General features: G+C 51.6%; 1 long non-coding RNA gene across 1 annotated transcript; it reads left to right on the top strand.

Moving 5' to 3' along the window:
* The first annotated feature begins 792 nt into the window (after nucleotides 1-792).
* Nucleotides 793-23,204, top strand: Gm19696 (predicted gene, 19696). Its single transcript, NR_168022.1, has 4 exons — nucleotides 793-981; nucleotides 21,669-21,869; nucleotides 22,219-22,384; nucleotides 22,637-23,204. It is a non-coding gene; the product is annotated as a predicted gene, 19696 (long non-coding RNA).
* The last annotated feature ends 2,272 nt before the right edge of the window (nucleotides 23,205-25,476 follow it).

Genomic DNA, 25,476 nt, shown 5'->3' with positions numbered 1-25,476 from the left:
CAATGTCCACAGATTTCTTTACCCCTCCTGACTAGGCTGGGGGGTGCTGGTTGGGTGGGAATCACTCGTGGTCCTGAAGAGCCTGGCATGGCTCTTTCTGTGGTCATTAAGGGCATGGAGACAGTAGAAAGAGCCCCCTTGGCCAGTGGATGGGAGTGGTATCCATTGAAGCATGAGTGTTCCAATGCCTGCAGTCTTGGGGCCTTGTGACTTCAGGCAGGTCTCACAGCCTCTCTGAGCCTCGGTTTCTTTGTCTTCGGAATGAGGAAATGCACTAGCAACTTGAAGGATTGTCGTGAGATTTGCAGGAGATGTGAGCATACAAGGAAGTACTCTCTAGACGGAAGACTGAGATAGCAAGCAAGCTGCTTAGAGACAGTTCCCAGCTACAGAAAAGGGCAGTAGCCATAAAAGGTGCAAAGTTGAAAGTAGATAGGGAGGAGAGAGTCATAAAAAGCGCCAAGATGAAAGAAGAAAGCTGACCGTGTTTCCATTCAGATGTTGCTCTTCTCCAGGGAACTGATTTTAATTTGGGTAATCAAATGGTTATTAATGAGCTTATTTGCCCAGGTCCCAAACTAGGCTTTGGGGCTAATGGGAAGAAAGAAAAAGAAAAACACAACAGCCAACCTCTTCTGCCTTAGGGGGTGGGGGGTGGGGAGCAAAGGTGACCAGGCTCAAGGGCTGAACCAGAACAGGAGAGGAGACGCGAGGAAGGTCAGCAGGTCAGAGCCACAGGGTTAGCAAGGAGGAGGGGTGGGGAGGAAGGACGGTGTGCACCCGCCAAGGATCAGAGAAGGCTTCAGAGGTGAATCAGTGAGGAGAGGTTCCTGAGAGACGAACGGGCGTCGGAGGAGTTATGTGCAGCACAACTGGGACGCGCTGGAGCACGTGACACAAGGCACTGTGTCACAGAATCCCCAGACATACAGCCTGTTGCAAGGGTGCAGAGGACTCATGCTCCGGCTAGTCCCCACGCAGGTACACACTGGCAATGGGTACATCACACACAGCCAGCGAGGGTAGGAGTCTTCTCTTCCCAGCCCTGAGCCCAAGCAGGAGTTACAGAGGAGGGGCTCAGTGTGGCCACGGAGGCTCAGGATGTCCCTCGATGGGAAAAGGGAAGGCAGAGGGGGCTCCCTGGAGGAGGAGGCTATAGAGCTGATCTTCAAGGAGGAGGGATTTGGGTCCTGTGTGTTCCAGTCACTTCCTGGGTGGGACCCAAGCCCTCCGCCCTCATGGAGTGACCACTTTCGAAGCCCAGGTTCACAGAGATGAAAAGAAGCCAGACAGAGACTCCTAAGAAATCAGGCTAAAGATCTATAGAAACAGAAACCCGTCTTTCCCTATGCCTCTCCTGGCATGGCTCTGTGGGCTGTATCAGCCAGGGAGTTGCTTGGATCTGTCTGTGACCACTCATGTTCCTGGGTGGGAAGCCAGGCCTTATGTAGGTTCCTTACTTAAAGGATCTTCTAGCTCAGTGTGGACAAGACAGGGAATAAGAGGGTACATTGACCCAGGGGAGGTCCAAAAGGAATGGCAGATGCCACCAAGCAGGCCATTACCATCTCAAGGTGCAGAGTCCAGAGCCCAAATCCTATCTGTCCATTTCCAGCTATGTCACCTTGGGCCTGATCCCTTTCTGCCTTGTTTCTTTCTTCTTAAAAAGTTTTTCTTTTTTTTTTTTGGCCGGGCGATGGTGGCACATGCCTTTAATCCCAGCACTTGGGAGGCAGAGGCAGGCGGATTTCTGAGTTCGAGGCCAGCCTGGTCTACAAAGTGAGTTCCAGGACAGCCAGGGCTACACAGAGAAACCCTGTCTCGAAAAACCAGAAAAAAAAAAGTGTTTTTTTTTGTTTTGTTTTTTTACTTATTTCATGTGTATGTGTGTTTTGCCTGTATGTATGTACATGTATGTGCCTGGTGCCCATGTCAGAAGAGACCCCTTGAAACTGGAGTTACAGATGGTTGTGGGCCACCATGTGGTTGTGAAGAAGGGGACCTGGGTTTCTGTAGGCGCAAGTGCTCTTAAGCACGAGGCCACCTCCCGGGCCTGTGTCTTGCTGGCTGTGTAAAGATCAGGAATGACAGCGGTAAAGTACCACCTGCCCCAGGCCGCAGGTGCTGGGGCGCACAGTGGATATAGGGTTAGCATTTGAAGGACAGACAGCAAGCTCCTTTCTGACTGGCTTGTTCAATGAGGCTTCCAGGAGGAGGAGTCATATACCCCCTTGGAGGCTTAGCTAGATCCCTCCAGCAAGAGAGTAGAGTAGAGAGTACCCCTTCCCGGAGGAGGAGGGACAACAGAGGCAGGAAGAGACAACGCAAGGCTGAGGATGGGAAGATCTGTGACCACAGTGGCTGCCCGAGACAGCTTGTCATGAGGGATAGGGACAGAGACAAGAGGGGCCCAAGGCTTTGGGCTCCAATGGAGCTGGACCACTGGTTCGGGACCAGTAGGGCTTGCATCTATGGGCTCCCTAGCTAGACTAGGAGCATACCTCCATAGAGGATGCTCACTGGGATCCTTCTATGCCTCTGGCCTGATGACCTTAGGCCAGCCATTTCTCAGCCCCTGTCTTGCCTACTGTCTTGTGGGCACAGAAATGTATAACCGTCACTCTCACCTTTGGTGACAAGCCAAGGGGCTGCTGCTGCTGCTCTTTGGAAGGGTGTGTAGCCCAGGGTGTGGAGGCACGTGGCTGGGGAGGAGTCAGCCAAAGCTCCGCCCTTTCTTCCCTGGACTGGGGGGGGGGTAGCGCCTCAGCTTATCGGACAGAGCTGGGATGGGTGAGGAGGGGGGTGCTTCTCCAGCAGCTCTGGCAGCCCAAGTGTGATAAAGAACACAGACCCAGTGATGCAGGAGTCAGGGACAAGCAAGAGGTGCAGAGGCGCTCACACGGTCAATTCCCTCATCCTTCCCCCTACCCCACCCCCACATACACCCCAGGCTCTTTGGGTGCAACCCCAGCATTCCCACCTTCTCCCATGGGGCAAGAGAAACCAGAAGTAATTAATGGTAGCCTTTGGCTATTGCTTCAGGAAACCAGTGAGATTGGTATACGGAGTGATAGCAAGGTAGCTTTGGCTTGGGCCTTTCCCACATTTCTTGGGAAACTCCAAAGACCTAAGACAGCACAGGACCACTTGTTAGGTCTTACAGATGAAAGACCTTCATCCAGGGAACCCTCTTTATTCTGGGCACCCAAGGAGGGGTGGTCACTTTGGGAGTGACTGGATGGATGAAGGGTGGACCCTAGAGAGAGCAGGTAACAGGATGAGGGGCTGAAGGAAGGCTCCTTCCTCTCCAGTCTTTCCATCACTATGGCCTCAGCAGCACCCTACATCTGCCCTGGAGGGACCTGCTTACATATGGAAGTGACCAATATAGAGCCGGATACCTTACCAGGTCTCTGTGCCCACAGAAGCTTAGATGGGCAGAGGATTCAGTGCTCGGAGGTCTGTTTCTAGCCTTCCAAGAGAGACTTCTCTTGGTAGGGGCTCTGTACACCCCACTCTGGCTGTTCCTGTTTGAGGGTAGCTGCCTACCACAGCTTGCTTAAAACATAATTGCTTAAATCCACAGCCTGGGAACACCCCCACACTCAACCCCGCCAGCTGGTGAAGATGTCCCAGAGACTCCAAGTCTCCCAATGGGCATCTTGCTCCATAGACAAGATAAAAGCTTACAGCAGGGGTGGGGGACGGCTCATCGGAGTAGCAGGGCACCCTGAAGGGAGTTCTTGGGAAGGCTGGATGTAAGAGGAGCGTGCCTTCAGGGGTGACTCCTCAGACAGCATCCCACAGGTCAGATGTGCCCGAGCTTCAGGGGGTGACACACTTGTCCCTGTGCTTCCAGAAGGACACTTCTAGGCTAAGTGACACCCACACTTCCCCTCTTAGGACCCTGAGATGGTTGAGTGATTAATGTCTGGTCTTGAAGCTGGCTGCGGTATCGCTGTTAATATCAGGGTTGGGCAATGAGCCTACAGGAGCTAGTCATATTCTAACACCAGGCCTTTTGTGCTTCCAGAAACCGTGTCCCTCCCGGGCAGCCCCACTTCATGCTTCACACCCTAAGGCTTTTGCCTCTTTGCTTATCTCCCTTGCCACAGGTCTGGTTCTTGTCTGGTCACTTCTGACTCATCAAGACCGTCCAGTTAGCGTGCTCAGCAGATGTCATGTCAGGAAGGCTGAGCACTAACTAACATGAAGATGGAACCCTGGGCAGTGGCCATGAAGTTCCAAACGGTGGAGGGAGGAGGAGAGCAGGGCAAGGGGGTGGCAAAGGGGAGACAACCAAGGTGTTTGAAGTGGCCCTAACTCCTGTATGTGTCTAGCTCACCCTTCCCTCTTCTTCCTTAGGCTCCAGACCCAGCTATGAGGCCAAACTGTGTGAACAAATGGTGCTGATGGACCAGGGGCAAGACGGAATCTCCTTAGACAGGCAGGCCAAAGGGTCTGTCCACTGACTTGCCAGGTCTGCAGGGAGCCGGGGGAGGGACAGGCTGGGATAGGTCCAGCTCTAGGGGACTGGTGGATGCTGAGGACAGGAGAGCCAGGCCTGCCTAGCCTTTGAAGGGCTAGCCTTCCTAAGGAAGACACTTTAAATCGCCCCCAATTAAACCATTACCAGGAAGCTTTTAACAACCCTATAGGCCTTTTTAAGGACTGCCCTTTTGTTAGGCAGCCAAGCTGTTATGCAAAAAGAGAGCTGGCCAGGATCTCTCTGTCACACTACTTTCCCTGGGCCCCAAGGCCAGTGGTCTCCAATTCCTGAAGCTCCCTCCTACAGGGCTTGTTTGAGAATCAAAGACTGAGGAGCCCGCTTTGATCTGGGGTAGGCCCGACCTTCCCTGCCTCTTCAGATAGAGCCTCTGGCCCCCTTCCAGAGGGTTTGGGCCTTGGAGAGTTCTTCTTCCACTCTCTCCAGTGGGATCTCCATGGTCTGGGGAAGTGACCTCTTCTTGGATCTTCTAGAAGCTGTCCTGGACTGGGAGGAGTTTGTATTGTTCCTTTCTTCCATGTAGTCCCACCACCGGAGCCTGCTCTGGGGTCTTCAAGGCTCTGTGACTCAGGTGGAGGAATTTCCACTTCTCTGAGATCAGGATTCACTCCACAGTCTGGTCCAGGAATGGCCATGGCTGGGAGGCCCTGGGTCTCTGCCATTCCTTCCCCAGGCTCCATCCTAGCCGCAGAGCAAGACCGACCAAGTGTAGATTTAGCAAGAGCAGCGTTAGACTCTGGGCAGCAGGGTCTTTACTTTCTGAGTTACTACGATACTTGATGCCAAGAACCCCTCTCCTTAAGCTGGAGTCCCCAGAGGACAGCAAATGGAAAAGCTTCCATGTGGTCGTTTGGTCTGACATCAACCCCCTCATCCTCCGTGTGCCCATTTGCTCCCTAATTTGTCCCCAGGGCACTCTGAAGGACACTGGCCTCTGTCAGTGGCAGGTTAGGAAGGATTGTCAGGAAACTCCCTTCAAGGCCACCCTTCTCTGATCACATCGAGCTGTCCCAGCAGCTGTGACTTGAATGCATTTGGCTTGCACCCCTCATGGCATGTGGCTTGGTGCTAAGTCCTTCCTTGGCTGGAGGGAGCTGTCCGAATGTTCTGAATGAATTCTTTGCTTAAGGCCAGTAGGAGTTCCGATCTCTTGGGAGAGAAGGTGCGGCCGACCAAGCCCACCCTCATAGCTCCTCCCTGGACGTGCTGGGTCTCCTTGCACCATTGACCACAGCCCTCGGGGAGGTGTGAGATGACTCAGGACTTGTGTAGGACTCACACTGCTAGTCAGCAGAGAGGCCCAGACATCATTCTAATCTCTGGGGCCCTAAATTGGCCATTGTTGGACTGGTGAGATGGCTTAGTAGTTAAGAGCACCTACTATTCTTGTACAGAACCTAAGTACAGTTCCTAGTTCTATCACTGGGTGGTTTACAACCATATGTTTTTCTATCTGGCACCTACACACACACACACACACACACACACACACACACACACACACACGTGCACACACATCGTTAATCCCAGGCAGAGTCAGAGACCTCTTTTTTTTTTTTTTTTTAAAGATTTATTTATTTAATGTAAGTACATTGTAGCTGTCTTCAGACACTCCAGAAGAGGGCGTCAGATCTTGTTACGGATGGTTGTGAGCCACCATGTGGTTGCTGGGATTTGAACTCTGGACCTTCGGAAGAGCAGTCGGGTGCTCTTACCCACTGAGCCATCTCACCAGCCCCAGAGATCTCTTTGAGTTTAAAAGCTACCCTGACCTACAGAGCAAGTTCTAGAACAGTCAGGGGTACATGGTGGGTGAGACCTTATCTCTAAAATAAAGTTTAAAAATAGGCCTTGGGGCTGAAGGGATGGCTCAGCATGTAAGAGCACTGGCTGGTTTTGTACAAGACTTGGCTTTGATTCCCAACATTTACATGGTGGCTTACCTAGGGAACCTAGCGCCCTCTCCGGGCGTTACCATACCAATGTATGGTAAACAGACATACATTCTGGCAAAATACCCATAACATCAAAAAGGTATAAATAAGTAACCAGTTGAGCATCGTTAGCTTCTGTAGAATGGTCCTCATGAAGGAAGCCATACAGAAAGGCTGAGAGGCCAGGCCTCTCAGGCCCAAGACTCAGTCAAAAGGACAAAGCAGGTGGGAGGGGACACAGAACCACTGTGAATGGAGTCAGGCTAAGAAGAGGGGACACTAACACCAATGGGTGTCCTGTGCAGGGCCTGAGGCACAGAGCTGCAAGGCTCGGGTGTAGGGAGAGGAACGAAGCCTGCTGAAGCTAAAGCTCGTTTCCACACCGGGCTAGCCACTCAGCTGTGTCTGGGGTGCCTTCTTTGTCCTAACGCTCAAAGCAAGGATTCTTCTCTTAATACGGACATGGAAGTGGGGGCTCAGAGATGGGCGCTAACTTGCCAGAACCATCCAGCCCAATTCAGATTGACAACTCCAGCCGGAGAAATCACATAGGAATCCCACTCATTTTTTTTCCTTTGCTTTTCTGGTGATCCTAGGGATTGGACCACGGGGGTGGGGGTGGGGGTGGGGGTGGGGGGCCTTAGCCATGCCAGGCCTGCACACCTCTGCTGAGGTGAATCTCCAGCAATTTTGATCACCGATTCAGATGAGCACACAGTGAGCCTAGACTCGCTGTTAGGGTGGAGTGGGGGCCGCAACTGGGCTCCCCTCCCCCACCACGGGGCCATCTCCATGGGCCCATCATTTTTGAAATTTCAAAAAGCCCTGGATGGAAACCTTTGGGTTGGGTCTCTTCAGCAGTGGCCCAGGTGGGCAGGTTATCAGCTGGAGCTGGCGCCTAGCTCCCCAGAGGACTGCCCAGCACAGCTTCCATGAGAAAAGGGGTTTAGGGGCTGGGGTAGATCCTGCTGGGAACCGTCAATGCTCTCACTGAGGGGTGCTGAGGGAAGGAGCTGGGCCTGCTGAGACCTGGGGGAGCCCCTCACCCTCACCCCACCCCCACAGCCGAATATCCCCTCTGATCCTGGCCTGGGGTTCTGGGTGTGTTTTACTTAACACTAGCTCCCCACAGACCGTTCTTTTCTTCCTCCAACGGTAACATACTTACATATAGCTTTTTAAAAAAAAAAAAATAAGTAGGATTAAAACTGGGGGTGGTGATGTAATTCTGTAATCCCAGCACCCTGGGAGGTGGAACCAGGAGGATTAGGAAGTCAAGGCCATGGGCTACAGGAGACCTCAGTATAAAAGGATGTAGCCCCGGGTGCAGAACACAAGGCTTAATCTGAACACACATGCTCACATGCACCCTGCACATGCAAAGGGATAAAGGTGAAGTCATTGGTTCACTAAACACCTCTAAGATGTAGGGTGATTATCCCAACATTTTACAGATGGGGAGCCTAGGTCTTGCTTGGTCACCATGCCCCACCCCACCCCCAATCTTTGAGAAGCCTGAGCCTGGTTAGATGATGACTGTTCCCAGGACGCTACCTTGCCCGCTCCCCTCTCTTCTCAAGCTTGTGCAGGGCTTGGCCCCTTGAGGGAACAAGCGACTGCCCTCCAGAAGTGGGTGCAGGCAGAGAGAACTCAGTTGCTTCTGGGCCTGGCAGGCCAGGATGTCATCCAGCAGGCTCTGGAGCTGTTCATTAAGAAGGAACGGGGCCTGGCAGGCCTGCTGTTTGAGGGAAACAATGAGTCAGCCCTGGAAGGAGAAGGGGGTGTGAGTCAGCTTGAGCAGGGAGGGGGAGTGGTACCCAGCAACCCTGGCCTCCAGCTTTTCCCAAGCTAGCTTGGCCTATCGCCTCGCTTGTCCTGCTCTGCCCCCACTGCCCACCCCACAACCCTTGGTCTTCAGGAGGTTCAACCAATTTCCTTTTTCTGTTATTTGGCTGTGATAGGAAAAGTATTGAAAAATAGAAAGTGCCCTAGAGAGGAAAACACTGAAACCTGAAACCCTGTGGCTGGTGAGTGCCAACACCGCAGTTGGAGGTGGGTGGCTAGCCAGGATTCATCCCGGGCCCCAGTCCCAGGCCCTGCTGGGTGATGCCTTGAGCCCCTTTAGTTGAGGTGGGACTTGAGTAGGGCTGTGGGTGACAGCTGTAGACCACTTAGAGAAGGACAGGTCCTGCAGGAGGGTCACTGGCCCCGGCCCCTAATGGGAAGCTGACTTCCTGTTTATATTTATTTAATTCGTGTATTTGTTTACTTATTACTTGGTGCTGGGGATGGAATGTAGGATCTCATGCAAGCCAGACACCCATCCCCCAAGACTTCTTAAAAAGATTTCCAAGCTGGGTGGATGGGGGTGCTCTTTTAATTCTAGTATTTGGCAAGGCAGAGGCAGGTGTAAGTTTGAGGCCAGGCTGGTTTTCAAACCCATGTCTCAAACAACCACAACCACAATAATAATATAAATAATATAGTTTATATACTAAATAATAATTAATAATGATTAATTCTGTTGTCAAGCCCCCATGCTTTTTCATGTAGTCCCAGGGTCTCCATCAGAGCCACGTGAAGACATAGCACAAATGCCTCAATGTGGATACTCCAGGCGAATCTTTTAGACAATAGCAGGTGCCACAAGCCACCCCAGTGGTGCCCTGCCCTGCACCTCCCATAGGCCAGCCACTTCTTCCCAGTTACCCAGGAGAGAATGTTCTTTCAGCTACAGCAGGGCAGAGGGAATTGACTAAGTTACAGAGCACATTGATTCGTTCATGCAGAGCTTCCTGGGGTGCCACTGAGTCAGACTCGGAGATGGGGCCGTTGGGGAGGCCCAGGACCCGGAGAGCCAGCTGTGAGAACAGATAACAATAGAGCCCCAACCTGACAGAGCCTTATCTGCACTTTGTACAGAGAGGTCCCCGGGGGGCCTGAGGGTCAGGAGGTTTTCTAGACAGAGCTGGGTCTTAGCTAGGCTTGGGCTCTCTGGGAGGCCAAGGCAGGAAGATTCAAGAGGAGCTTGAGAAACTTAGACCCTGTCTAAGACCATGAAAGCCAGACATGGTGGGTGGTGCACACCTCTAATCCAGCGCTGGAGGCAGAGGCAGATGGCTCTCTATGAGTGTGAGGCCAGCTTTTTTTTTTTCTAGCAAGTTCCAGGTCGGAGCTACACAGGGGTTAGGCCGCTTCCAGGGTGGTTTGCTTGGTCTATGCAAGGTCCTGGAGTCACGAGCCTCAGGAAAGACAGAAGAGAGAAAGACAAATGCCTACAGAGACTGCAACTGGACCTTTGGGAAGTCATTGACAGGCAGGGCAACTATCCCAGCACATCTGTGCTCATCCAGCTGCAGGACAGGGATGGGAATCCAAGAAAGTAGGCATTAACCCTTAATGCCCAGGAGGACCAGAATTTATCCACTCAGCAGTGGGGAACCAGCAGAAACTTTGGAGGGAGAGGCAGGGTTTGGGCTGGCTTGTGCTTTGATAAGAGATCACGAAGAGAGATGAGGTTTGAATATAGCATGAGAACTGGTATCAGCGGCCTCAGGCAATGGGGATGCTAAGGAAGAGATTGTGCAGGGCCTCAGAAGACCCTGCCCAGGCCTGGTCTTCAGAGAGCAACCCCTCCTTGACCTCTGACCTCTGGCCATCGGCTGCCAGGGAAGCTCAGGTAGTGGCTCTTCATTCAGCTGACACCAACCCAGGGACACTCAGTGCAGGGCCTGAGACAGGAATGAGCCAGTGGGCAGTGGGGGGACAGCAATTGCCCAGCAACAGCAACATCAAGAAACATCTCCCAGGTCCAGCCTCTGAGGAGTTCTCTCAGGCCCTGGGAGACCGCTGACATTTCCCACAGGAGCAGGTACAGGCCTGAGTGCGACACACTAGTCACTTACCCTTTCCTGAGACTAATTAGCCTCAGTGGAGAATAACTATTCTCCCAGCTACCAGCTCCCTGTGAACCCAGACCACAGACAAATTCCTTAATTGAACTGAAGCTTTCAGCGGGCACAGATGGCCTTAGAGTATCTGTTAGAGCAGAGGCGGACCTGTGCGGTGAAAACACTGTCATTGTGGGCTTAGTAATGGTGACACCGGACCTTTTAAGGCCTCAGACCTTTGTCCAGAGGGGCAGAAATCACTCTGTCAGTCAGTCACTTTAGACAACCAGTTACCACAAGCTATCTGGGACTAAAAGAGCCAAGTAGGAGAGATCTGGGTAAGGTGAGGGGTATCTTAAGTTACCAGGGGCCCTGTGGCTGATCTAGACTTTGTACCAAGGTCATCAAAGCACACACAGGCTCAGGGCAGGAAGAATAGGACTTTGCGGGGGGGGGGGGGCTCCCCTTTTCTGAGTTCAGTAAGTGTGGGTAGTTCTGGCATTGAGAAATGAGGTAGGGGCTGGGAGCCCTGAGTGATAACTAACTGGGAGTCATTTCCAGAGCCCTTAGTTTTACATCTTCGACTTGTATATTTCCATTTCCTCCTGGCCCTGGCCTTACAAAGCTTTTCCCAGGAGCTTCAGCTGCCTCGTGTATGGCTGTGTCCTCTCTTGAAGGTAAGCTAAGACCAGACTCAGTATGCAGGGGACCAGCAGCCCCGGGGTAGAGTGTGGGTGCCGGCTTAGCTGGCTTAGCAGCCTCTGTCCCAGCATGAAGTAGCGCAGGTCGCCACCGGCAGGAGAGCTTCCTTTTCTTTCTCGCAGGGACTGGCAGAGGGGAGTTCCCCTTCTCTGTTTGTTTTGATTCTGTTGTTTTCTTAAAGACAGGAAGGAAAGCTCTCATCACTTTTTCGGTTCTGTGAACAATAAAGGCAGGCGGGAGGATGTTCCCCTGCCAAGCCCACACCTTCTCCTCTTGCCCAGCTTCCAGCAAGGCCCCCACTTCTAAGATCAGGCCCCACTGATTAGCAGGGCTGCCTTCGCCTTTCAATTGCTTTGACTTTTCTGAGTCCTGTGTGTAAAAGTGGGAGTCCTCAGATTCCCTTTACAAGGTTGTCAAGGGTTAAAAAAAGTACCACCCCCACCCCCCAAAAAAAACTCATAAAAGACAAAAAAATCACAAAAACGAAGTTGAAAACACAAAAGACTGCCCTGGACATGAAGTAGGTGTTTCAGGCTTCCTCTTTTGCTTTTCCCCTTTGGGGTCCAGCTCACAGTGGGGAGAGCAAGCCACTCTCTGGACTACAAAGCTGATTCCTTCCACAGCAGACTTGCAGACGCTGGCCTGGCCATGTTAGACTCCTAAAATGCTTGAGAAATAAGAGACTGCTGAGTTCAGGGGCTACTTGGTGCCTGGGATTGTCCTTGCTCTGTTGGGGGACAGGGTGAGCTTGTCTAGGCTTCTAGTCTTCTGTACTCCAGACCCTCACCTCCTCCCTCCTGACAGAGACACTCCATACCCCATGTACACACACACACACCCACACACACACACCATCATATCCTCTCTTCTCCCCTACCTTCTCAAGGTAGTGTCTTGCTGTTTGCTTGGCTGGCCTGGAACTCTGTATGGAGACTAGCCTGGTCTTGAACTTAAGTGCATTCTCCTGCCTCTGCCTCCTGAGTGCTAGAGCACCCCTCTCATTCTGCTTCTTGCTGTCCAGCCTGGCCTCCAACTTGGGTGCCTTCTCCTACCTTCTTGGTGAGAGATGACAGGCATGTACCACCACAACTGGGCTGCTTCCTGGGAGTGAAGGACTATGCTGTCTTGACACAGAAGGGGCCCCAGGTGCTTTCGATGTCCCTACTGTGCCCCCATCTTGCTCTGAAACTTGGCCCCAAGTGTTATCTCGGTATCTTGTCTGCCACGTGGTTCCTGAATCCTTAAAATCAAAATCTTCTTTTCTAGCAAACGTGGTTGATAGACCTGGTCCCCTGGGTAGCAGTTTGACTTGGAATTCTGAAAGAGAGCTGTGTGCAAATGACAAAGTAACACATTTGGAGTGTGGTGCATCTATCTATCTATCTATCTATCTATCTATCTATCTATCTATCTATCTATCTATCTATTTATGAGCACTGTCACATATAAAGCCCAGGCTAGTCTCAAACTCAATATGTAGTTGAGGCTGGGATTTCAGGCATACACCACCAGGTCTGGTTTGTGTGATACTGGGGACCAAACCCAGGGCTTTATGTATGTTAGGCAAGCACAGCACCAACTGAGCCATACCCTGCACCCTAGCGTGTTATTCTAGTCTGTAACTTCTATGTACATTGAACATTTGAGACCCTGTGTGGCAGACATTAGCATAGACGATGCTGATAGTTAAGAGACTCAAATCTCCCAGGGATCCTGGGTTATCCAAGGGTACAGAGAGTTCTAGAATAGGGTGAGCCATTATTAGCCTTCCTGGAACACTGAACCAACAGTCTGAGGCCCAGATCTGAACACTTTACAATTCCTGACAAGACTGAACAGTGTGATGGCTCTTCTCCAGCACCATGCACTTCCTCAGCCACCTGCCTGGGCTTGAGAGCTCTACAGCACGCTCTCTACAACACACTTGTCCTACTTCATGTCCCTGGGCCCTGGAATTGTGTTGCCATCTGTTAAATGGCATTGATTCCACTTACAAGTTTTTGTGGACGTGAGATAAAGAATTCATGGGATAGTTGAGACAGAGAGAGTTGGTACTTAATAAACAGTGCATCCCAAAACAAACCAAAGGGCCGAATGTGTAACCCAGTTGGTAGAGTTCTTGCCTAGCATGTGCAAGAAGCCTTGGGTTTGATTCCCAGCACAGAGTAAAACCAGCCATGGCAGTACATGTGTATAATCCCAGGAGGTAGGGGCAGTAGGGTCAGAAGTTCAAGTTTATCTTTGGCTGTAATTGTGAGTTCCAGCCCTGCTTGGAATATGGAAGACTCTGTCTGTCTCAAAGCAAGCCAACAAACCAACCCATGATGGCCCCAGCTTCACTGCTTGCTCCTTGCTGTCCCCTTCAGGACTAGTGTCCCCTCCACCCTTCATGTTCAGCACCTCCTTGGAACTCCCACTTCTGTCCCTGAACACAGCTTGGCCCGGCAAGCGTGTCTCCCCATGTTGTCCACCCAGCCCTCCTCTTGTGGTTTGCTGGCCCGACCCAGCCCCCATTCCCAGCCCAGAATCCTCCACTCTGCCAGGAGCACAGTACAGGTTTCTAACCACATAAAGGAAGGCACCAGGCAAAGCCATAAACCCAAGAGCTGAGTGGGATGTTTGTCCAAGCAGGACAGATCTGCAGCCAGGGATGTGGAGGGAGCGTGCTGGGACCCGGAGGAAGAGGCATTTCTGGGGAGTCTGGGAGAGCTGGCTCGGGCTAGGCGGGAAGGAGGCCGTTAACACTTCACCCCAGCCGTGCTTCCTCTGCACCTCAGCCAGGCTCACACAGGCGTGTCTGTCCTCTTACTGCCTTACTGTGTGAACAGCCCCAGGTGGGAGGGTGCTGCCTGGGCACAAATGCCCTTTATGGATGGGCAAGCAGCTCCTCCTGAGCCGAGACTACCCTGGGATTCAGAATTCAGAGCTGACCCTGGAGTTGCCGCTCTTCTGCCAGTGTTGACACCCAGGGATGCTTGAGCCTGGGGAGTGACTGGCTTTGTTCCAAGGACCCCAGGGACCATGGGCAAAAATCCCAGGAGAAGGCAGCAGCCACATTTGGAAGGTGAGAGAGTCCCAGAGAAGGCTCCCTCCAGAGTTCGTGATGGGGATGGCTCCACCAGTCAGCCTGCTGCCAGCCCCTGGGGCTGAGGTGAAAGGCAGCCTTCTGAGAGCACTGTTAGATCAGGGGCCAGCATTTGAAGCCTGAAAGAACACAGACCCAACCTCTGCCCACACCCCAGCCACCACCCCAGGAGAGGGAGCCTGGGACGAAGAGATGTTGTGAATCTGGTGCAGGAGCCCTGGTACCCTGGGCTTTTATTCTCAGAGGGCCTCTGATGTTCCTCCTCAGACCAGTGGATGACAGAAGTTACACATCCCACAGACAGACCCACCCTGCCAGGCCCCATCCAACTTCCTTAAGCCCCTCTCTGCCTCCCCCAGGCCTGCCATGAGTTTTCAAAAATTCCATTTCATCTATAGACAGGTTCAAGGGCGGGTGGGCTGCCTGTCAGTACCTTCTAGAGATAACCCTTCAACCCTTAGCCAGGGAGTCTCTGATGGAACTCTTGCCTTAGGGGAGGGGGTGTAAAAGGAGACAGCTCATCTGTTGGGCTCCCCTCCCTGGAGGCCATGACTCCAGGCAGGTAACGTCTGTCTATAGATCTGTCTAAGACCTGTCTACAGTCAGGAGGGAGGACAGGACCCTCAGATGGAAACAGGGATCTGGCTGTGATCCTTTAATACTGTAGGCTTTTGGGGTTTTCCTGTGTATCTGGAAACCTCAGGATGATAGGAGGACACCTAGTGAACTCTAGCCATTGTGTGTAGATACTTTAGAATATAATAGAAGGGAAAAACAGGGCTGCATTGTTCTCCTCAAGTACGTGTAGCATAGTGCTTCACGGCCATGTCTTCACGGATGCTCTCCCCACTGCCCTGCTCTTCCACTTCCAGGAGACCGAGGCATGGAGGAGCAAGGTCCCGTTGGATGGTGTGTGTCCCACATGTCTGGCCACCCTTCTCTCCAGCTGAACTCAGATGAGGGAAACCTGACTTGGAGGAGGGGGTTGCAAGAACCTTAGAATATATGATATATATTCCCTACCTGCTGCAGTTCCCCTGAGAAAGTGACACAGACTCCAACCACAACCACTAACTGACAATCTGGCCTTGCTGCGGGAAACAGACTGGAGGGTGTGATGCTGGGCTCCATCCAAAAACAGCCCGCTCACATCCTGCAAAACCAAAGGCCAAGGCAGGCTCACCAGCTACAGACCCCTCAGCTCTGAGTCTCCACCCCCTTCCCTTCCCAGGGACAGAGACACTCTAAGGGTCCCCTACACCATACAGAGCAACCGCCTCCTCCCACGCTCACTACTCAGATGGTCACAGGGACACGCCTGGGACCCACACACCCTTGCTACGCACACAGTCCCTTCATTTGTAGAGCAGGTGAAAAACATGTCAGTTCCAACAGTGCTCCCCCCCTTCCCCCCCAGAAGCTCTCATCCCAACCATAGCCTCCAGACAGACGTTTCAGGTCCCTACTGATGTCAGCAAGCTCATAGGATCAGACATCTGCTGTGTCCCACACTGCCTCCCACTGCATACAGACCCCACACTCAGAGCCCTTGCTCAGCTAGCTCCTCAGTACCCCAGCCTGGACCGGGGCATTTATGCTGCTTGCCACTTCTATAGAGTTTATGGGTTTTAAAAGCTGGGGTGTGAGGGCTGAGAGACTGGGAATGGAGGGGTGTCTGCAAGCGCAGGGGAGAGGAAGAGAAGGAAGGAAAGAGCTCTATGACTCACTTCCAGCTTTACAATGTCAGCTCCATGGGGCGGGAGGAAGGGCCCATTTGTCAACACAGTTGGGGCCTGCAGCTTGTGGTGGTGGTGGTGGGAAGCTATACCAGGCATGTTGGATAGAGGAGCTAGGAAGTGATCCAGAGGTGCTGGCTGTCTCTGCATTTGGTGGTGGCGGCTCCAGTGAGATCAATATGCTGGATCTCCAGTGTCTGTCTTAACATTTGTCACAACTACCGGGTGTCAGAGCTGTCTCACCCATGGCTCACCAGACATGGCCCCTCGGTACTTCTGTTTATCCAAATCTCAGCTCCCCAGGCCACACAGAGTTCAGCCACTGTTCCTTTCTGACGCATCCTCACCGTCACTGGCCCAGCCCGTGGGCACAGTTCTGGTGTGCAGTACATCCCACACCCCCTCTGACCCTACAGCATGCAGGCTCTGGCTCCTTCCTACCTCCACTTGGTCCTTACCCATCATTCTCCGAGCCATTGCTTTTCCTTGTTCTCTAAGTGGCGAGCCAGCTAGCCTGGGAGCTCCCAGAGTGCTTTGTTTCTTGTCCCTAGGACGTTCAATTCTGAAAGCACGTGCCCCAGAAAGTCCTGAGAGACAGAGCGCTGGGAAGTGAGCAGGGCGCAGAAGGTCAGACAAGATCTTCCTAGGCTTTGTTGTCTAGGTAGCAGATTTTCCTCAGCACTCCACTCCCCTGGACACATCTGTCCCCATCTTTGCAGATCTCCTAGGCCAAGATAGTAAAGATGGCTCACCGGGCCACACCCTACCCCAGCTCTAGGGGAAGCCCAGCCACTGGCTTAGCTGGCAGGGCAGGGCTCTGTCTACTTAGCACCTTGGGGTCAAGCCTGTGCTAGTTTCTATTATAAGTTCACTCCTGCCTACAGCAGCCTTGTGACTTTCAGGCTCACATTACCTTCTTTAAACCTGTGGGAAACTGAGGCATGGATAAGAGGGAGGCCGCCAATCTGTGTTCCTTCTCACTGGCCCCCGGCCCGCACTCCCTGACAGTGTCTACTCTCTCAGTTTGCTTAAGTCTCCCTGGTCTCTCTCCAACTTCCTGCTCGTTTCTTTCTCTATCACCCTCTAACCCTGTACTTAATGGCACCCAAGGTCCTCCCCTTCCTCACTCTGAGGAGAGGGCCGAGTGAAGAACACCCTGTGTGCTGTGGACATTTCTGTGCGCTGAAACTCACAAGGAGTTGGGTTGTGTGTTTCTCTGTATACAGTGTGTGTGTGTGTGTGTGTGTGTGTGTGTGTGTGTGTGTGTGTGTGATGCCGTATTTGGAGGTGAGAAGACAGCTTCGGAATTTGTTTTTTTCTCCCTTTACTTAGTGTATTGGCTAGTTTTGTGTCAACTTGACACAGCTGGAGTTATCACAGAGAAAGGAGCTTCAGTTGAGGAAATGCCTCCATGAGACCAACTGTAAGGCATTTTCTCAATTAGTGATCAAGGGGGAAAGGCCCCTTGTGGGTGGGACCATCTCTGGGCTGGTTGTCTTGGGTTCTATAAGAGAGCAGGCTGAGCAAACCAGGGGAAGCAAGCCAGTAAAGAACATCCCTCCATGGCTTCTGCATCAGCTCCTGCTTCCTGACCTGCTTGAGTCCCAGTCCTGACTTCCTTTGGTGATGAACAGCAACATGGAAGTGTAAGCCAAATAAACCCTTTCCTCCCCAACTTGCTTCTTGGTCATGACATTCGTGCAGGAATAGAAACCCTGACTAAGACACTTAGGTTCCCAGTGTGAAACTCAAGTTGCCAGATTGGCCTAAGCTTGATTTTCAGCAGACAGTGACCTTGAACTGCAGGTCTTCCTGCCTCTTCCTCCCTAGTGCTGGGATTGCAGGTGAGCGCCTTCCTTTTGTGGCTTATTCAGTTTTGGAGAATGAACCTGGGCCTTTGTGTCACATAAGCACCCTATCTGCTGGGCCACAAGTGTTAGACCTGGAATCCTAGATTAGACAGAGATCTGTCCATGGTGACAATTGGGGCTCTGCTCTCTAGAGCTAGGCAAGCCTAGAGGAGAAAGCAGAAAGTGTTTCGGGGCTCAGAATGAAGTTGACCAGGGTGTGAGAGGTTGGGCTGAACAGCAAGCAGAGTGAAGGGTGTGGTGTGTGTGTGTCTCAGTAACTAGGAAAGCCTTCCCTTACTCGGTGTCTGCCGTGTCCTGGGTACGGACGGAAGCAGGCCCCACCACAGTTCTCCCTGGTAGCTCTAGGCTACGTACTGTTGTGTTGTCCTTGTATAGATGAGAAACCAAGGCCACGGAGGTAGCAGAGCCCACCACGGTTGGTAAACACAGCATGGATGCTTAGGGCCAGAAGGGAAGTTATCCCAACAGCTTTCAGTCTCAGGCCGTAGGACTTCAGGGGCTGCTTTATAAAGCTTGGGAAATACTAATCTGATACTGCAATCCCTACTCTCCGCTGCAGCCATAGAGAAGTTTCTGGAACTCAGCTCTGGTAAAGTCATGCTTCTGGTCACGAGCTCTCTGTGGCTCTCAGCAACAATCTACACAAGGCCTAGCACTAGCAGGCAGACGAAGCTGGCCTCTGCTGAGAGTCTCTGGCTCTCCTATTCCTCAGGGCTTCTCCTGGGCCCAGCATCCCTGCCTTTCTATACCAGTTGAGGTTTGCTCTGGGCATTTCTTCTATGGGAATGTCCTTCCAGAACATGAGACTTGCCTGTCTTCCCTTCTGAGTTAAGCTCAGGGCTCCCCGCAGACTTGGGAAGAGCGTTGCGTTGGTTTGACCTGGTTTGAGCATCAGCACTGGGGTGCGACATTTACTGATGTGTGATACACAGACTTCTGATCGCAGCTTTGTGCTTTATGATGACAGGTAAACAAGTGTATTGAAGCGCAGCTAAGAGTTGCTTTCAATGGCAGCAGTACATAGAAGAGTTTGGAAACCATGTATATATATTGTCAGGGTTGGTTCTTTTGAGGCTGTGTGATGGGGGCAAGTTGCTTGACCTCTCTGAGCCCAGCCTTTCCTGTCTGTGAAATGGGCATCATGTTTATGCCTACTGCACAGGTTAGCAAGGACTCAATGAGACACGCCATGCAAAGGAAAACATACTTGCCAGCTCTGCCTAAGCTCCAAGGTGGGCAGGCCCCTGCCGGGTGGGTCTGAATGTCTGTAGGGTCCCTTTGGAAGAGGCAGGTGGTGAGGGCAGGTGTACATAGGCCGTGTAGCTCAGTGGGCTATGCTGAGACAATCCCAGTGTTAGATAAAAGGCATGGGTCTCCTCTCTGGTCAAGTAAACATTGTAAGAAAGGGTTGTCTCAAAGGAACCACTCCTTCCTCGAGGGCCAAAGTCCTCAGGGAACAGTCTGGAGGCTCCTTTTATGTGACTGTAAAGTAATCCAGGGCCTGGCGGGGTTGAGGTTGGATGGCTCTGACGCGCAGGATGGCCTCCGAGTGGCCAATGATTACCTTTTATACTTGGCCATAAAGGCAACCGCCTGGTGTATGGACAGTGTCACTTCATACAGTGAACGTCGCAGGAGAGTGTTTTGGCATGGCACACATACCTGTGCGCACACCCACCCACCCCACCCCCCACACACCTATCAAAGAAGGGCAAGCTGCCTCTGCTGAGGTCTCTAGGTCATCCCTGCAAGGCACCCCTGCTTCCCCAAGTGATCTCTGGACCAGAAGCCAAGGGCTACGGGTGGGGCTCCGTGGGTGCAAACACAAATGAGTTCTGCCCAGGGTCTGGATCTATGTGGAAGGAGAGGAGGGACCACTTGGCTCAGGGGCCAAGTCTCAGAGGAACAAGGATCTGGCCACAGTTCAAAGTCCACATAGCCTGTGGTGGTGCAGCTGAGATCTGGGGTGTGGGGAATTGCCATAGGACTGAGACTGGAGAGCCTGGCTGAGCAAGGAAGAGGACCCAGGTATTCCCTCTGCTAACAGATTCTGGGCTACTCTCCCCAAGGGACCAAACAGGAACCCTAGGGGACAGGAAAGGTCTGATTCAGGTCATATACCTTCCTCACCCATTCTGCGGCACTAACACCTAACCTCTGCAGAGTAGTGGCCATCAGGGGTCAGGGCTGGGGCAGAGATGGCCAGATTAATATTCTACCTCTCTGTTGATAAAACCAGGAACCTTTGTCCCAGTGAGAGAGGCTGAGGAGTACGTACCAAGGGACAGTTTGTGAGACTCTGGTAGGTCCGTGACTGAGGGCACCCTTGTGGGATGCTGAGTGTAGCCATCAGGAAGCTGGGTCCCAGCCAACTCAGCCTGGGCTCTGCCGTTCTCCAGTGGTCAGATAAGAAAGAGCGGTGTGGTCCTCTAAGGGAGTGAGCGAGGTGAGGAGCCAGCAGAGGTTTATGGGAAGCAGCGGCATCTGGGAGAGAGAGGGAGAGAGAGGGGGTGTTATTCATTCATAGTTGTAAATGCTCTGTAGGACTGCAGCTGCTTTGAGCCCTGGCCAGAGCCTCCAATCAACCTTTGGTTCTGATAAAGACAAGAAACCCAAGGTGATAACGCACAAGCTAGAAACTGTCACCAGGAGTTAATTAGGGCACTGGGTGCTGAGCCTGGCCACACCTGCTACACCTGACTAGACTTCTCGGGAGGGAGGGAGGGAGGGAGGGAGGGAGGGAGGAAGGGAGGGAGCTCCCGGCCTGTGCACCAGGCTTACTGTCTTTGTTACCTCTTTATTTCCACCCCTTATTCCTAGCCCCTCCCTCCCCACTGCTGATATAACAGCATGAAATTAAACCTATTCCAGTCTGTGACATCTGATCCCTTTGACATGACATAGTACAACCTGTAGAGCCAGAGGTGGGGGCCAGGAAGCCCTGTTCTAGTCTCTCTGCACAACCTTGAGCCATCTCATCATCTGCACATCTGCCTGAACCTCAGTCTCCCACTCTGGACGTTGTCGGGGTGATGGAGCAAGCATTCAGTTATTCTCTGCTGGATTCTGATGTGGTCTAAAGTCCACACTTTGTTGTGAAACACCGCAATCTGTGATGTACAGAACCTATTACTGCGGCCACCCAGGAATGCTGGGGGCAGGTATGTGACACTTGACAGAATCCCCAACCCATCTCTGTCTTGGGAAGGCAGGAGGAGGGCCCTTATGTCACCAGGGCTTCTGGAATGCTCCCTTGTCTGTGCCTGCTCTTAGCTACCATTTTTAATTCCATACTCATTAAATAAGGCTACTGGGGGTAGACCCCAGGGTCTCCTGTTCCTGCCCTGTGGGCCTCCTCTGTCCTTCACACGTACAATCATGCCAGGTGACCAGGTGCTGGGTCAGGATGAACCCACTCTGAGCTCGGGAGATGGCTGGAGGGAGTTCGTGCTAATCTCAGTCCTCCCAGACTGAGCCCAGGAATGGGCTGCCCTTCAGAGCATGCAGGGTCCAACCCCAGAGCAAGGCAGAAGCAGGAAATGTGGCCTTGTTGTGCAGGGGTGAGGGAACAGGCAGGAAAGGGTCTGGGGATAGGTACGTGGGGTCGTACCTAGCTAGCTCGATGCGATGCTTGGTCCAGGTGGGTGGTGACTCAGGCTAGCCTGAAACCTAGCTCTTGCAAGGTTGTGTCATAGAGAGGAAGACAGGAATCTCTGAGAATCGGGTCGTAGAAGGTGCCTTATGGGGCGGTGCTGGAAGCAGGTTTCGTCTGCCTGGTGTATGCTGTGTTGGTGGTTGTTAGAAGGGAGAGTCCTTGGGAAGGAATGCCCAAAGTGACCCTGGGAGGGGCAGCAGATGGTAGATGAGTATCAATCACCCTTCAGTCCCCTTAGCTTCAGGTTCCATCTAAACAATGACTGTCATTTGTGTACTTCCTTCACAGGCCTTTTGAGAAGGTGAATCAGCGTGTGTTAGCTCAGGGCAGAGGGCCTGGCGGTGAGACGTGAGAACAGCCAATGTCATGGCGGTGGGGGAGTGGACGTGAGCCATCTGGGGCCCAGCAAACAGCATGTTGAAAAAAACGAGGAACTCAAAGGCAGATGAGCCTACCACGCTGGGAACAGTTGGGAGTACATTGCTCAAGGTGTGTGGAGTGCATGGAACATGTCTGTGTGTTAGATGGCTATATGTATATGTGGTGTGTGATATATGTGTATGTATGTGTGTTGTATGTATATGTGTATATGTGTATATATATAGTACATGTGTGTGATATATGTGTATGTGTGTGTGATATATGTGTATGTATGTGTGTTGTATGTATATGTGTATATGTATATGATCATTATATATGTGTGTGTGGTATATATGTATAGGGCGGTGTGTGTATGTGTATGTGTGTGTGTGTGTGTGTGTGTGTGTGTGTGTTCACCTATGTGTACAAATGTAGAGGTCAGAAGTCAAACATTGGGTGTCTCCTTCTATGGATGAAGCCCCGGCCAGTTTTATGTCACTGCTGGTGTGAAGCAGTGAACAGTGACCCAGCATGCATCCAGGTGGCGGGACAGAGTCAGACTCTCCAGGGCAGAGAGACTCTAAAACTGACGGCCAGGTCTTGCTCAGACTACGGGCCTGAGGGAAGATCCAAGACTGAAACAGGTAGATAACCTTTCTTTAGTTTTTTTTTTTTAATTATTTGTTGTTTGTTTACACATGTGTGTGTGTGGGGGGGGGGGGGCGTGTGTGTCACAATAAGCATGTGCCAGTCACAAATCGGAGGACAACGTTGTGACTCATTTGTGTTCTACCATGTAGGTGCCGGAGATTACATCCAGGTTGCTGGTCTTGGTGGTGAACAATACCCTTGCTTACCCCCAAGCCTTCTCACTAACCCTGACGCTCTTTATACAGGGCTTGGAATGGAGGGGGTGGAGTTGAGGAGATCACAGAGGACCTAGGAGTGTGTGTATCGGAGAGAGATAGGAAACCACTGACCGTTCAGCACACATTCAGAATTACTGCCTGTCCCAGGGAGGGACCCACAGCTCCGGCGCTCCGTTCAGCATCTGGAAGAGCATAGCTCGCTGTGAGCGGCCGCCCCAGAAGACTGTATCCCACCCAGCCAGCTCTCCTGCCTGCTTGCCTCTGCCCCACACCAGGACACTTCATACTGTCAGAACCACTGGGTGTGTGAGCTTGTGAGAGGGTGTGTGGGCACACATGTCCCTGTGTGGGGTGTGGAGGTCAGAGGGCAACTTGGAGGAATTGGTTCTCTCCTTCCACCACTGGGGCCCAGGAATCAAGCCGAGGTTCCCAGACGTGGTAGCAGCCTCCCTTACCTGTTAAACCAGTGCTTCCCAGACTTCCTAATGCTGTGACCTCATGCTGTGCTGACCCCCGCCCATGACATTATCTCTGTTGGTATTTTATAACTGTAATTTTGCTACTATTATGAATCACAATGTAAATGTCTGTTTTCTGATGGTCTCGGGTCCCCTGTGAAAGGGTCATTGGGAACTGCGGTTGAACACTCTCACCAGTCCATGTGGCATTTCTAGATCAGATTGTTCAAAGCCAGGTCAGTTCCCTGCCCTTCCTCCCAGAGCCCACTGGGCTGGCAAGCAGGAGCCAGAAATTTACCTGTGGAGTCTTGGAGTCACGAGCCCTGAGGAGGATCCAAGACCAGTGCAGGAAGATCTATGGGGAGTTCTTTGGCTGACAGCTCAGGCAGGTCTAAGGCTCACTCTTAGGCAGTGAGACCTGCCTCAAAATTGAGGTGGAGATCTGTCTCAGTCAGGATTACCCTTTGCCACCAGCAAAGCAGGGGAGGAAAGGGTTTATTCAGCTTACATTTCCACATCACAGTTCATCACCAAAGGAAGTCAGGACTGGAACTCAAGCAGGTCAGGAAGCAGGAGCTGATGCAGAGGCCATTCAGGGGTGCTGCTTGCTGGCTTGCTCCCTCCTCATGTCTGGCTCAGCCTGCTTTCTTACAGACTCACAGTGGGCTAGGCCCTCCCCCATTGATCACCTATTAAGAAAATGCCTTACAGCTGGATCTCATGGAGGCATTTTCTCAATTGAGGTTCCTTCATTTCAGATAACTCTAGCTTGTGTCAAGTTGACATAAAACTAGCTGGGACTTGATCCATCGAAGGAGACACCCAATGTTTGACTTCTGACCTCTACATTTGTACACATAGGTGAACGCGCGCACACACACACACACACACACACACACACACACACACTGATCATATATATATATATGTATATATATATATATATACACATATACATACATAAACAACACACACATACATACACTTATATCACACACGTACTACATATCACATACCACATATACATATACCCATCTAACACATTACATTACACACTTATATATCCCATACACATATACATACACAAACAACACACACATACATACACTTATATCACACACATGTACTACATATCACACACCACAGATACATATAGCCATCTAACACATTACATCATACATTTATATATCCCACACACAATACATACATACATATACTCCCACATACTTCACATACATCATACACACATAAACCATGCATATACCATACACTCACTGTATAGACATATATGACACACATATACCACATAACACATGTTTCACATACCATATATATATGCTATACATGTTCACCACACATACACTACACACACACACACACAAACCACGCACCACACACTACACACATATCCAAACATATACACACTACACTGATACACATACCACACAAACTGGGACATGACAGCTATAGGTACATACTTGTAATCCCAGCACCGAGGAAGGCAAGGTTACAGAATAAGTGTCAGGCCAGACCAGGCTACATAGTGAGGCCTGGTCTCAGGAGGAGGAGGAAGAGGAGGAAGAGGGGAAGGAAGAAGAAAAGGGGGAGGAGGAAGAAGAAGGAGGAGGAAAAGACTATTGATGGTATAATCTAAGAGATTAAAGCAAAAATGTAGCCTGAAGCGGACAGTTGGGCTTGAGATCAGAGGACTACCTACTGTATGTCTTAGTAACCTGACCTCCCACTGTGTGCTTAGTTCATCTGTCTCTGGGTTTCAGTTTCCAGAACTATAAAATGGGCACAGGAACATTATCTCCTTCATAGGGTGATTATAATAATCAAACAGAGCAGATTGCTTAGGAAAGAGCTTTTTACACAAATCCCTATGATGTGTGTGTGTGTGTGTGTGTGTGTGTGTGTGTGTGTTGGTCCTTATTGAACAATTTAAACTACCTGTCATCCAGTTATTCCCAGGCCCAGGCTGGTACACAGCTCTGGTATAGGGTGTGGTAGGGTGACCACTGTCAACATATCCAAAGTCCCCTGCTGAGTTGGCGGAGGTCCTGCCCTGGCACTTCTTAGCCCCAAAGGCTAGAAGAGTGCTGCCCTTCCCAAGGTGTGGTGGGTAGGGAGAGCAGGAGACTTGGAGCCCCCAGCAGTGGATGAAGGCCCTCGTCACTCACTGTTTTCTGGTGCCGGGAGAACCTCATTTCTATAGCAAACACAGGCTAAGGGTGTGGACTGTAGTGACGTGGGGATTCCCTGCACTGACTACAGCCTGGGCCTCTGGCTCATACCAACTTCTCAGGCTTGCTCGGAGCTGACTTATATGGCTCTAATGATTTCATCTGGTTAACAGACATTTCTGGAGGCCTAGTTGTGTGTCACACAGAGAAGCCGAGGGTGATT

Source organism: Mus musculus, chromosome 17 (genome assembly GCF_000001635.26).
Source record: "Mus musculus strain C57BL/6J chromosome 17, GRCm38.p6 C57BL/6J".
Lineage (NCBI taxonomy): Eukaryota > Metazoa > Chordata > Mammalia > Rodentia > Muridae > Mus > Mus musculus.
Note: the sequence above shows the minus strand (reverse complement) of the source record. Positions and strands in the feature narration are given on the sequence as shown.